Here is a 12,839-nt window from a genome sequence, read left to right on the forward strand (position 1 = left end):
GCGTGCAGGCGCTGCGGGCCGGACAGAGGGCGGCGTGCTGCTGGGACACCATCCAGCTGGCCAGGGGCGGCGTGTGGCTCAGACACTGCAGCGCCGCATTCACGTAGCAGGTGTTCCCCAGGTTCTGAAGCCCAGCCCCCACCCCCCACGGCCCCTTCCAACTCAGGGCGCCTTTCTGGCCAGGCGTCAGCCCTGCTGACCCAGGAGCCAAGTCACCCCGCTGGGGACGCCCAAGCGCCGGCGACGGCCCCTCAGGGACAGAGGGTCCCCGAAGGGCATCCGCACCAGCGCCGCTGGGCCCACAACCTTGCCCTCCGGGGAAGACGTCGAACGGAGACGGACACACACCTCCCCCGTGCTCAGAAGCAGCCCCCGGGGCTCTGCACCCGAGGCCCACGAGGGTTTCCATCTCCTACCTGCAGCTGCACGCCGACGCCTCCTTCCCTCAGACGGTCCGGCTCCAGAAAAGGGCCTGGGCCCCGCCCCCTCGGGCCTTTGGGGGCTTCCCCACAGCCCCACCCCCGCACGTGCAGGCTCCTCATTGGCTGAGGCGGCCGAGGGCGTGCCCACTCCCACTCCCGCCATCCAACCACCCACACTTTTCTCGGGGAATTCCCCTTGACGAGGCCCCACACGCACTTCCGACCTGACCCCCTGGACCAAAGGGCTCAGGATGCAAGTGACTCGGGGGCATTGGGCCTTCCAGCCTTGCCCGCTAGAGATTCACTGCGGGGCTTCCAAGTTCAGCACACAAATGCCGGCTGCACAGGACTTCCGTGGGCTCACCATTCACATCCTAACACACGTGTGGAAACATATGTCTGCCCACCGAACCTCTCCCCTTTAGGGGTCTCCCGACCCCAGACCCCTGCCTGAGGACAACCCCTCCCCGGACAACAATAAACCCTTGCCTCAACTTTGCGCTCCAGCGAGGTCCTCCCCAATTTCTATGCGTTCTCACTGGACACTCTTCTAGCGTTCAGGGTCCTAGCACCAAAAGATGCCAGCAGAGTGCCACATATGCTTTTCTCCCTTCAGGGCCGTTGCTCAAGACCCAAAGCGAGCTCATTTAGAAAGGCATAGGCTTCCTGCAACTTTGGATTCATTTCTGCAGCTCCTTTTCTCTCTCCGCTGCCCTTTTTTCTTCCTTTTCCTTCTTCCTTTATCATTTACTTTTTTTTTTTTTTCCTGCTGGGTGTTTTAGGGTTTTTTGAGTTGTTTTTTTTTTTTTTTTTTCCATTTATTTTTAAACTTTTTTTAAAATTTTGTGTTCCTTTTGTTATTTTTTTGTTGCTTTTATTCTCTTTCTCTCTTTTATATACACTAGTTGACTCATACAGTCGTCTTTCGAATTCCGGGGCTCAAAATGCGGTATAACTCAAGGTATAAAAAAGGTTTCCCTCCTGGAGGAGGATGACTGTTGCTTTCCTTCTCGGTGTGTGACATGTGTGTTTGTTTGCTCTCCCGTCCTGGACATTATGCTTGCCTTCCAGGACTATGGGGGTTTGACCGTCCACAGGTTTACCATAGCTGGAGTGTTGATTCCGTTGGTCCTTACTAGGAAAGAAGGGCCCTGACCCCGTTTTCTTCCTTAGCCTATTGCACCCCTCCCACCTCCCGCTCCCCCCATCCCATCCTAGGAGCCTACCGCTTTGTGCTTTATGATCCAAGTGCTCACACCCTTGCTGTCCTCTTACCTCCTTCCCATGGCACAGAGAAGCGAGATCAGCCAGGATTTTTCTCTCTTTTGCACGGATTTCGCCCAGCATAAGGCCACCTTCCCATTCCCTCTGTCACGCCACCCCAATCGACATTCTCCTCCTCCTCCTCCTCCTCCTCCTTCTTCAGAGGGTGTGGATGGGGCAAGCAGTAAGTCCATTTGAGACGATGGGGCGGAGGAAGATGCGTGGTGATGATGAGGGCGGACCGTGGGTGGCTCCGCTTCCTCGTGCAGGGCACGCTTGTTCGTGTTCTCGGGGGAAGACACTGCTCATCATTCTTTGTCCTCTCTACGTGCGGAGGGCATGGTGCGGCGTAGGTAGCCATGCGGGGGAAACAAGCCATCGGAACGTTCTCTGTTCCTTGCCACGCCGACTAGCGCAGTCAGGAGCCAGAGTTGGCCCTCGAGGTCGGAGATGTTACATCGCAAATTCCCGGTCTGCCGTTTGATGGAGGGTTTGGGGTTTGAAGCCATCAGCCAAGCCAAAGAAAGAAAAACGCAAGAGGTGGTCGATAAGGGGCCTCAGGTGCCCCTCCAGCGGGTCACGGGCCCATGAGGCAGTCGAGAAAGCAGCTAGGGGAGGACAGCTTCCCCACCGCCCCAGGCACTTTGGAGGCCGGCCGCATCTCCTCGCGTCCAGAGGCGTTTGCCCGGGGCCCAGCTGGATGAGACTGCCAGACAGGACGGGCAGAGTCGGAAGTCCAGTTGTCTTGCTATCACAATCTAGGGTAGGCTCGGGTCTTTCCTCAGTGCGGGGAGGACCTTTGCTTTCAGAAATGAACGTGGCGCGACATATCTCCACTCAGGCACCGGTGCGATGCTGGTGGAGAAGTTTCTTTGGGACTGGTTGGGTTGCCTCTCTCCCCTTGGCCTTCGTGTTGGTGCTGGTGGTGCTGGTGGTGCTGGTGGTGCTGGTGGCGGTGCTCATGGCCTTGTGGATCGCTTCTCCTGTTTGGCACTTGGAGCTTCTCCAGCGTACTCCTTGCACCGGACATGGAGCCCCAGGGATCTTTGCGGACGAGCGTCGTGCCGGGGACGCGCGCATCCCCGCCTCATTCCTGCCGGACCCTCCGCCAAGTAGCACGAGGCCTCCCAAGGACAGACACCCATAAAGGCTGCTTGCCCGTCTTCTCCCCGGACGCCTCTCGACGTCTGGGGCATTTTCGAGAGCCTGACCGGCCGGAAGGAGACGGTTCATGGACCTGCACCCGCTCTTCCCTGCCCCCCGAAGGGCTCCCGAGATCTTCTCCTTGCTCGGCTGGCTGTGAGCGCTCTGTGAGGCGTCTCCAGGCCGCGTCACTCACCCGAGGCCAGCGGTGCGGCCAGGGAACGGGGACGGGGAACGAAAGGCAAACCCACACCCAAAGTCCCATCCCGAGAGGACTCTCCCACCCTCGCAGAAGTGGGAGGCCCTCGGACCGTGCCCAGGCCCGCTCATGCACCCCATCACCCCATCCTCTCCAGCGACTTCCCAGCAGAGCCAGCCCTCGAGAGCTCAGCCGCTCAGGCACGAGCCCGTCCCAAGTGAACACCGAGACCCCGGGCACACTCCAGGCCCCGCTTCTTCCCAGGAGGCTGCATCACGCACACGGCCGAGAGGAACTCGCTCCTCGTCGGAACTCTTGGTGCGTCACACAGGGCGTGCCGCACACAGCGTGTGCCTGGGCGTCTGCACGCATGTGCGTCAGAGCCGACCTACCGCCACAGCCCCAGAGACGGCCGCGGCTTCTTGTTCTTCCCCTTGGTGGCTCTGGCCCTCCCGCTGGCACAAGGGCCGTTGCCGACGTTCTTCGGCCCCGGAGGCGGGGTGTCCGTGCTGGGACGGTCGAGCCGCTCGTGCTCCTGTTGGGGCGGCGTGCGGTTTCTCCCTCCTCCGTGTTTGGACTGGTGAATCACGACTGCGCCGGCAGGCAGGGCAGACTGGACCTTCCGCAGCTCCAAGGCCGGCTTCGGTCGGCTGTGTCCTTGCAGGCGTCGCCACTGCTCTAAGCTCATCCCTTCGACCTCTGTGTCCCCCGGGGACTCCTCCGACCCAGGAGCTCTGCCGCTGGCGTCTCCTGCAGGCTGCCCGGGCTCTGTGGGGTCAGCCCCGACGGGGGCCGCTGCCCCTCCCCCAGCGCCCCCTTCCCACGCACCCTCCCGGGCGTAGAACAGGACGTAGGCGCTCTGGCTCAGGGCAGCGGTCTCGTCACAGGCGGTCACCTTGGCATCGTCCATCTTATACCATTGGCCGTTGCCCGCTCGGGCGTAACAGAAGTAGTGTCCTCGCTCACAGCTCCACCCGGAGTGCACCAGCACGGCATAGAGCACGTAGCCCAGTGGCCCTGCCTTCCGCTCAGACGTGTAGGGCTGCAGGTCCAAGCACTGGGGATAGCGCACCTCCTGAGCCCTTTTGGCCCCGCTCACCGGTGTGAACCGCTTCAGCACCAGCACCAGGACCTGGGAGGTGCTGTGCAAAGTCAACCTCTTGGTGGCAGGCACCTTCCGGAGACAGACGCCACAGTCATAGGCATTGTCCGCGTCCAGCTTCTCGGGCTTCACCAGCTCTCTCAGAGCTTGCTCCACACTCTGAGCCGCCGTGATATCCAGGCTGATGTCCAGATAAGGGTCGAACGTGTCCGAGACACCGAGGCAGCGGAGACACTGGATCTGAGACCTCCAGGTCCCGCCGAAGATCTGACGGATGACGGTGGTGTCCTCGGAGGCATGGCCCGACGGCTGGGATGCACTCAAGCACCCTTGCTGCATGGCATTCAGAGTGAACATCAGAAACTCGCGGGCATCTTCCTGCTGGTGTCTGTGGAAGCCCGCCAGCAGGTCCTTGCGGGGCCGGATCACCTCTCCCGCGTGAAGGAGGGCTCGGGTCACGTGAGCTCGCATGGCACAGAGCGTGCAGGCGCTGCGGGCCGGACAGAGGGCGGCGTGCTGCTGGGACACCATCCAGCTGGCCAGGGGCGGCGTGTGGCTCAGACACTGCAGCGCCGCATTCACGTAGCAGGTGTTCCCCAGGTTCTGAAGCCCAGCCCCCACCCCCCACGGCCCCTTCCAACTCAGGGCGCCTTTCTGGCCAGGCGTCAGCCCTGCTGACCCAGGAGCCAAGTCACCCCGCTGGGGACGCCCAAGCGCCGGCGACGGCCCCTCAGGGACAGAGGGTCCCCGAAGGGCATCCGCACCAGCGCCGCTGGGCCCACAACCTTGCCCTCCGGGGAAGACGTCGAACGGAGACGGACACACACCTCCCCCGTGCTCAGAAGCAGCCCCCGGGGCTCTGCACCCGAGGCCCACGAGGGTTTCCATCTCCTACCTGCAGCTGCACGCCGACGCCTCCTTCCCTCAGACGGTCCGGCTCCAGAAAAGGGCCTGGGCCCCGCCCCCTCGGGCCTTTGGGGGCTTCCCCACAGCCCCACCCCCGCACGTGCAGGCTCCTCATTGGCTGAGGCGGCCGAGGGCGTGCCCACTCCCACTCCCGCCATCCAACCACCCACACTTTTCTCGGGGAATTCCCCTTGACGAGGCCCCACACGCACTTCCGACCTGACCCCCTGGACCAAAGGGCTCAGGATGCAAGTGATTCGGGGGCATTGGGCCTTCCAGCCTTGCCCGCTAGAGATTCACTGCGGGGCTTCCAAGTTCAGCACACAAATGCCGGCTGCACAGGACTTCCGTGGGCTCACCATTCACATCCTAACACACGTGTGGAAACATATGTCTGCCCACCGAACCTCTCCCCTTTAGGGGTCTCCCGACCCCAGACCCCTGCCTGAGGACAACCCCTCCCCGGACAACAATAAACCCTTGCCTCAACTTTGCGCTCCAGCGAGGTCCTCCCCAATTTCTATGCGTTCTCACTGGACACTCTTCTAGCGTTCAGGGTCCTAGCACCAAAAGATGCCAGCAGAGTGCCACATATGCTTTTCTCCCTTCAGGGCCGTTGCTCAAGACCCAAAGCGAGCTCATTTAGAAAGGCATAGGCGTCCTGCAACTTTGGATTCATTTCTGCAGCTCCTTTTCTCTCTCCGCTGCCCTTTTTTCTTCCTTTTCCTTCTTCCTTTATCATTTACTTTTTTTTTTTTTTTTTTTTCCTGCTGGGTGTTTTAGGGTTTTTTGAGTTTTTTTTTTTTTTTTCCATTTATTTTTAAACTCTTTTTAAAATTTTGTGTTCCTTTTGTTATTTTTTTGTTGCTTTTATTCTCTTTCTCTCTTTTATATACACTAGTTGACTCATACAGTCGTCTTTCGAATTCCGGGGCTCAAAATGCGGTATAACTCAAGGTATAAAAAAGGTTTCCCTCCTGGAGGAGGATGACTGTTGCTTTCCTTCTCGGTGTGTGACATGTGTGTTTGTTTGCTCTCCCATCCTGGACATTATGCTTGCCTTCCAGGACTATGGGGGTTTGACCGTCCACAGGTTTACCATAGCTGGAGTGTTGATTCCATTGGTCCTTACTAGGAAAGAAGGGCCCTGACCCCGTTTTCTTCCTTAGCCTATTGCACCCCTCCCACCTCCCGCTCCCCCCATCCCATCCTAGGAGCCTACCGCTTTGTGCTTTATGATCCAAGTGCTCACACCCTTGCTGTCCTCTTACCTCCTTCCCATGGCACAGAGAAGCGAGATCAGCCAGGATTTTTCTCTCTTTTGCACGGATTTCGCCCAGCATAAGGCCACCTTCCCATTCCCTCTGTCACGCCACCCCAATCGACATTCTCCTCCTCCTCCTCCTCCTCCTCCTTCTTCAGAGGGTGTGGATGGGGCAAGCAGTAAGTCCATTTGAGACGATGGGGCGGAGGAAGATGCGTGGTGATGATGAGGGTGGACCGTGGGTGGCTCCGCTTCCTCGTGCAGGGCACGCTTGTTCGTGTTCTCGGGGGAAGACACTGCTCATCATTCTTTGTCCTCTCTACGTGCGGAGGGCATGGTGCGGCGTAGGTAGCCATGCGGGGGAAACAAGCCATCGGAACGTTCTCTGTTCCTTGCCACGCCGACTAGCGCAGTCAGGAGCCAGAGTGGGCCCTCGAGGTCGGAGATGTTACATCGCAAATTCCCGGTCTGCCGTTTGATGGAGGGTTTGGGGTTTGAAGCCATCAGCCAAGCCAAAGAAAGAAAAACGCAAGAGGTGGTCGATAAGGGGCCTCAGGTGCCCCTCCAGCGGGTCACGGGCCCATGAGGCAGTCGAGAAAGCAGCTAGGGGAGGACAGCTTCCCCACCGCCCCAGGCACTTTGGAGGCCGGCCGCATCTCCTCGCGTCCAGAGGCGTTTGCCCGGGGCCCAGCTGGATGAGACTGCCAGACAGGACGGGCAGAGTCGGAAGTCCAGTTGTCTTGCTATCACAATCTAGGGTAGGCTCGGGTCTTTCCTCAGTGCGGGGAGGACCTTTGCTTTCAGAAATGAACGTGGCGCGACATATCTCCACTCAGGCACCGGTGCGATGCTGGTGGAGAAGTTTCTTTGGGACTGGTTGGGTTGCCTCTCTCCCCTTGGCCTTCGTGTTGGTGCTGGTGGTGCTGGTGGTGCTGGTGGTGCTGGTGGCGGTGCTCATGGCCTTGTGGATCGCTTCTCCTGTTTGGCACTTGGAGCTTCTCCAGCGTACTCCTTGCACCGGACATGGAGCCCCAGGGATCTTTGCGGACGAGCGTCGTGCCGGGGACGCGCGCATCCCCGCCTCATTCCTGCCGGACCCTCCGCCAAGTAGCACGAGGCCTCCCAAGGACAGACACCCATAAAGGCTGCTTGCCCGTCTTCTCCCCGGACGCCTCTCGACGTCTGGGGCATTTTCGAGAGCCTGACCGGCCGGAAGGAGACGGTTCATGGACCTGCACCCGCTCTTCCCTGCCCCCCGAAGGGCTCCCGAGATCTTCTCCTTGCTCGGCTGGCTGTGAGCGCTCTGTGAGGCGTCTCCAGGCCGCGTCACTCACCCGAGGCCAGCGGTGCGGCCAGGGAACGGGGACGGGGAACGAAAGGCAAACCCACACCCAAAGTCCCATCCCGAGAGGACTCTCCCACCCTCGCAGAAGTGGGAGGCCCTCGGACCGTGCCCAGGCCCGCTCATGCACCCCATCACCCCATCCTCTCCAGCGACTTCCCAGCAGAGCCAGCCCTCGAGAGCTCAGCCGCTCAGGCACGAGCCCGTCCCAAGTGAACACCGAGACCCCGGGCACACTCCAGGCCCCGCTTCTTCCCAGGAGGCTGCATCACGCACACGGCCGAGAGGAACTCGCTCCTCGTCGGAACTCTTGGTGCGTCACACAGGGCGTGCCGCACACAGCGTGTGCCTGGGCGCCTGCACGCACGTGCGTCAGAGCCGACCTACCGCCACAGCCCCAGAGACGGCCGCGGCTTCTTGTTCTTCCCCTTGGTGGCTCTGGCCCTCCCGCTGGCACAAGGGCCGTTGCCGACGTTCTTCGGCCCCGGAGGCGGGGTGTCCGTGCTGGGACGGTCGAGCCGCTCGTGCTCCTGTTGGGGCGGCGTGCGGTTTCTCCCTCCTCCGTGTTTGGACTGGTGAATCACGACTGCGCCGGCAGGCAGGGCAGACTGGACCTTCCGCAGCTCCAAGGCCGGCTTCGGTCGGCTGTGTCCTTGCAGGCGTTGCCACTGCTCTAAGCTCATCCCTTCGACCTCTGTGTCCCCCGGGGACTCCTCCGACCCAGGAGCTCTGCCGCTGGCGTCTCCTGCAGGCTGCCCGGGCTCTGTGGGGTCAGCCCCGACGGGGGCCGCTGCCCCTCCCCCAGCGCCCCCTTCCCACGCACCCTCCCGGGCGTAGAACAGGACGTAGGCGCTCTGGCTCAGGGCAGCGGTCTCGTCACAGGCGGTCACCTTGGCATCGTCCATCTTATAACATTGGTCGTTGCCCTCTCAGACCTAACAAAAGTAGTGGCCTCGCTCACAGGTCCTCACAGAAACATAGTATTTTCAATACTCTCTGCTTGAATTTTTCTTGAAGAAATGTAAAATTTTAGTAAATTTTTCCCAATGAAATAAATCTTTTTTAAGTAATGTTTATCTGGCCATATTAGTCTCAATAATCTCAGAATAAACACAAGGACATCAAATATTTATTCATAATTAAAAATTTTTTAAAGAATCAGGTCATTTTCATGATATTACATCTGCATAACACATTAACATGTTTGATTCCAGAGTTGCATTTTCCCTTAGGATCAGGTGGTTGCTTTAGCCCCTCCTTTGTTTGTGTGTGTGTGTATGTGGCTTGAATGATTTCATGCTTCCCTATTCTTGCCACCCTGGTGTTGCTTAGAGACCCTGGATATTTTTTGAGAGCAATGGCCACACCACACTAAGAGGCCTAACCCTGTCTCTGTCTTGTGTCTTCAGGAGCTCAATGCATACAAAACGTGTATGAAAGGTCCAGATGTGAAAGCTCAGGCCTCCAATTGATTCACACCTCCTATGTAAAGGGAATGGCCTTCTTCTACCCTCATGGGCATAATTGGGGCCAGATGTGAGGACAAAGTGTGCGATGGGTTCAGGTGCAAAAAGTCAGTTATCCCCTTGCTTCATACTTGCGGTGCAAAGGGAAAATCCTTCCTTTGGGAAAACAGCTCAGAGCTCATAGAGACAAGGGCTGCCCACTGCAGAGTGGGGCCAGTAGCCTCTGGTGGGGAAGACTGGGGTGATGACTGACTGGCTGGGGGCTCCCAGGATGAGGCAAGAGGCTGAGGAGCCCAAGTTTGCAGAGCCAAGGTCATACCAACCCCTCCTTGGATCTGCGTCTGTCTAAGTGGAGCAGTGACTTTAAGGGGCTAGGATGCCAGCTGCCTGCCTGGAGGCCACAGGAGGAGGAGGCAGAAAAGCAGGCGGTGTGGCTCCTTTTGATTTCTGAAGACACTTCTTTCTGGCACCAGGTGCCAACCTATGGGAAAGATTGTATTCTTTTTATAAAACTGCTTTAGCTGTTCTAATTCATTTGCCTTTCCATCTCAGTTCATTTAAAGATAAATGTACAAATGTATATATTTTTTCTTTAACACCAGTGGAAATCCTATAACTTGGCTATTTTTATCCAACAATTCATCATACAGATCTTTCCAAGTCAGTACCGACACAAATTTCCTTCCTAGATCCCTCTTAATGGCTGTTTCCTGAATGTTCTGTTTTTATACTGAGTGATACTAATATCAACAATCTTAGTACACAAGTATTTGCACAAATGTTCCTCCCATGCTGAGTTGTTATCATTGGACCTTCCGTGTGGAATATGAAAAGGTGGATTTATGGCTGTTTATCATTCATTTCTTTGATAGCTTCTGGACTTTTTTTTTTTTTTTAAATGTTGTATCATGATTCCATTCTTTTTATTCCACAGAATAAAAATCATTCATACATGTTTTTACCCAATCACTTCATGGTTTCAGTTTTACAGTCCCCACAGTCTAAGTTTCACTAAATTCCTAAGTCCGCCCGGGAGCAGGGACCTGCCCTCTGGGGCCGCCTGGGTCCCAGCCTCGGGAATCGCTGAGGAGCGCGCCTTCTCCCGCAGCTGCCCGGGGAGGTCTTCCCAGCTCCCGTCCTCCCGACTGGTGTCTGGGTCTCCGCGCCCTGCCGGGCCGGGAGCCGGCTCCCAGCCCGGCTTGTCCCGGGCGTAAGAACGGCCCCCGCTGCGCTCTGGCCTCCCAAGGGTAGGGGTCCGCCCGGGGCCGTGTGCGCCTCCCGTCGGGAGCCACCCAGCGGCCGCCGTGAGCCGGTCCCTTCCTGGGGAACGTTGGCGACTCCCGCGAAGGCTACGGTTCGGCCACCAAGCCCGGGGCAGAGCTCCAGAGGCCGGGGTGACAGCGGCAACGTTCCCGGTGTCATGAGACCCGGGAAGAGCCTGCTGTCGCCGGAGATTCGGGCTGCAGGTCGGCGGACAGGGCGGGCGGCGTCGGTCGGTGTCGGTCGGTGTCGCTTCCCGGCCCGGTGGACCAGCGCGCCGCGGGGCCCCTTCTGCCCGCGGGCACCGCCGGGGCAGCTGAGCGCGAGCAGGAAAGGGCATGGCGCCGGCGTCCGCGGGGTTACAGCCTCTCGATGTTTCCCACTCGCCCGGAGGTGCGGACCACACGGATGCATGCAGACATGTCCAGTCTTCCCAGCCTCCCCCATGGACCCCGATAGTCCCGATTCACAAACGTGTGTCCTCTCCCCGGAGAGGGCCGGCCCTGCTGTCCAGAACAGGAGGCACCGCAAGGGACCACGGGCCGCCCGTCCTCCTCCCCAAAGGGCGCCCGGAAGCGCTTCCTTGCCACCTTGGGGGAACGGTCGTCCCGCAGCCTTCGCGGCGCTGAGGCTGCTCCCAGGCGGCCTCGGTTCCCGGTGACGTGCTCAGGACTCCGCAGATGGGTTTCCTGCGGGTCGGGCTGCATCTATACGAGGGGCGCCCGGCGTCCCTTCTATTCTCCTCGGGCTCAGAAGTGGAAAGGATGGTGTCTGTGTGGAGGCGCTGTGTTTCCCGGGTATGAGACGCGGATACATCTGTGTGAGGATCACAAAGCCGACAGATTGGTGGCTACTGTGGCGAGGTCGACCACATGGCCTGATTCTTGTTAATATATGAACTGTAATGTAGGTATTCAATGAGAAATCTCGAAATTAATTATAGTGAAAATCACCATTATCATTGTAACTCAAGAATAATGTTTTTATTACCTTTGTTTGCAGTTAATTTAAGAAACAGTTTCAAGTTTATCCACAGAGTATCCAATTGAAGACGACCAGAGAAGGATATTGAAATGAAGAACTTTCTTCATACACTGTGAAGTTGGGGAACCTCTCCTTCCAGCCATGAGGCCCTGCCCTGCAACAGCCGACTTGGAAAGCCAGACCCCAGCCCCTGCAGCAATGGGCTCCAGGATTCAGTGCGTGGTGGGTGACTGCCACCTTTCTTATTTTCCTTCCTTTCAATTTAGTACCAATTGGGGGAAACCAAATCTGTCATCTAAGCAGTCACCTGGGACGGCCCTCTTCCTCCCAGCCTGCCTCCGGCTTCCCCACATTACACGTTCTGAGTAGGACATGCTTTCCCTCTTTCCCACCAGAGCGCGTCCCACTCCTCTGTGTGCCCTGAGTCTCAGCCTAGGCGAGTGGTGGTGGCTGACTCCTTGCTCTGGAGACAAATTCTGAAGAAACAGTGAAGGATCGGGAAAATATCCTGGAGTAGGAAACAGCCACCGCTCCAGTATTCTTGCCTGGAAAATTCCATGAAAAGAGGAGCCTGGCCATCTGCAGGCCGTGGGGTCACAACGAGTCAAACACGACTGAGCATGCACACACAGACACAGGCATGTTTGTTTATGTCTACAGAGCTTAGAGTGAGAACCAAATAAAGCACTGAGGATAATACATGGGTTTTGTTATTTTTGAAAAAAATCAAGTTAATCATTTTAAGTTGAGATATATATCATATACCAAAAAATTCTCCTTTGAGCACTATATTTTAGTGATTGCCTATCTCTATAGTTGTGTAGCCATCATCACTATCTAACCCAGAATATTTTATATTTTATCTCCCTACAAAGACACCTAGTGTTCCTTAATCAGTCACTTTTAATTCCACATTCCTCACTCTTTCATCCTCATGGAATTGCCTATTCGGTGTATTTCAAGCACATGGGTTTGTACAACTGTGGCCATTTAGGTCCGGTTTCTTACACAGTGTCATGTTTTTGAAGCTTATTCATATTTTATCATGTGATCCAATTTTTTGTTTGGCTTCAGAATTTTCCTAAGTCTTTAACACATGCACACACACACACACACACAGACATGCTACAGTTCTTTTAATGTGGAAAATACACAGAGGTCCAATGTCACCATGAGAACCATTTTATGCAGACAGTTCCATGGCATAAAGTACTGCCTTCCTGTAGGCACTCAACCTGCCCACCAACCCACAGCGGCCAGCAAGCACAGAGGATGCCAGCCCAACTGTGCTGCCCATTGTCAGAACTCCCAACAGCACCCACCCAGGCCAAGACTCAACAATAGGTGCAGCTCCCTGTGGCCAAAGGAGAGCCCAACTGTGCTGGGGGGTGGGGGTGGGGGGGGCGGTGGTAGCAAAGGGAGAGAGAGATGAAAGGAGAGACAAGTGGGAAAGTCCACAGCACCTGGTCTTTCCAGGTGGTCTTGCAA

General features: G+C 57.2%; 1 pseudogene across 1 annotated transcript in view; it reads left to right on the forward strand.

The window, feature by feature from the left end:
• The window catches only part of LOC147377196 (small ribosomal subunit protein uS2 pseudogene), a 68,601-nt pseudogene that overhangs the window by 43,183 nt on the left and 12,579 nt on the right, over positions 1-12,839 (forward strand). Inside the window, exon 2 of the transcript XR_015136123.1 lies at positions 11,370-11,573. The product of XR_015136123.1 is annotated as a small ribosomal subunit protein uS2 pseudogene (transcript). The remainder of the gene's footprint in view (positions 1-11,369; positions 11,574-12,839) is intronic.

The sequence above is a fragment of the Bos grunniens genome, chromosome 2, assembly GCF_055505025.1.
Source record: "Bos grunniens cultivar Pamir isolate PY7600 chromosome 2, Bosgru_T2T1.0, whole genome shotgun sequence".
NCBI lineage: Eukaryota > Metazoa > Chordata > Mammalia > Artiodactyla > Bovidae > Bos > Bos grunniens.